This window comes from Montipora foliosa, chromosome 10 (assembly GCF_036669935.1).
Source record: "Montipora foliosa isolate CH-2021 chromosome 10, ASM3666993v2, whole genome shotgun sequence".
Classification (NCBI taxonomy): domain Eukaryota; kingdom Metazoa; phylum Cnidaria; class Anthozoa; order Scleractinia; family Acroporidae; genus Montipora; species Montipora foliosa.
Window position 1 is genome coordinate 3,282,704 of NC_090878.1, and position 1,151 is coordinate 3,283,854.

A 1,151-nucleotide genomic window follows, 5' to 3' on the forward strand; every position below is an offset into this window, starting at 1 on the left:
TCCAAGTTGAGACTGTGGCTTAATTAATTCCTAAGGTGTGACCATTGAAAGGGAAGCGTCGGCAAAAGTCGTCCTCTCGGTGCTGTTTAGCATGGTACAAGTTTGACACACTAAAACGTAACCGTACACATGGAAGAACAAGCATGCCCAAGTGGGGAGACTCCGCAGGAAGCATTTTAAAACAGTATCTCTTTGCTGATTGTCTCAAATTCGTGACTTTGGACTCGCCCGTAGAATGTTCTCACACAGGCAAACCAGGGTTTGAACTGTCCTAAAGTGGCTTGGTATCTGATAAGAGAGGTGCATTATCCGATACACTGCTGACATCCCGTAGTTCACTGCCGCTTGTCTCGCATTCACTCTGGAAACTGAACTCGCTGTTTCGTCTGCTTGGAGAGCGCGCAGTGAGGTTTATGTGTCCCGTGCTTTCAGGGAGAAAGAAAGCCAAGAGAAGAGACAGGATCACTGAACCCGCTCCAAACAGAAATGGTGCTCCTGATACTATAGTCTATAAAACAATAACAAAAAGCCACAAATTCAGGCACTGGATTGCTAAAAATTGTTTTCCTGAGTCAGTGGGGAGTGAAACACGAAAAACTTGGTTGTTACCATTTAAAAAACTTACGGGAATTCGGTGGAAACTTTCCATCGGGTGAAAAAACGTGTTTCCATTTCAAGTACCAAAAGTTAAAAATATGGCCGTGAATAGCTTGGAATACTGGCGAGGAACCTTTGAAAACTCTTAATGGAACAACACATTTTCCGCACCGTCCCGATGCTCCCAGAAATTTTCCAGTGGAAACGAACCGAAAATTCACCGTTCCATTTTACAAACCAACATGGAAATCCATCGGTAAATGTTTTGTAAATGGTAAAAACAACCTCGGTTTTTTTACCACACATTGGCTTGTAATCCCCTTGCAATATGGCCCCGGGGTTGCTCGAAGGAATGTAACCAGCGTTAAAATACCATGGAAACCCACAGGTTTTGATACGTGTTTACCCAAACGGTTAGCGCTAAACCAGCCTTCGAGCCAAACCCGGCCACATGATTGGCTAATTTGCCGTTGGCGAATAAGAGTCTAAGACAACGCTGCTTGCGTCATGCTCGCGTCAATGTGTCACGCAATTGTAATAGCCAATCAGGAACA

At 44.5% G+C, this 1,151-nt stretch overlaps 1 pseudogene; it reads right to left on the reverse strand.

The window, feature by feature from the left end:
- Nucleotides 1-1,151, reverse strand: part of LOC137974221 (methylcrotonoyl-CoA carboxylase beta chain, mitochondrial-like) — a 27,612-nt pseudogene that overhangs the window by 18,600 nt on the left and 7,861 nt on the right.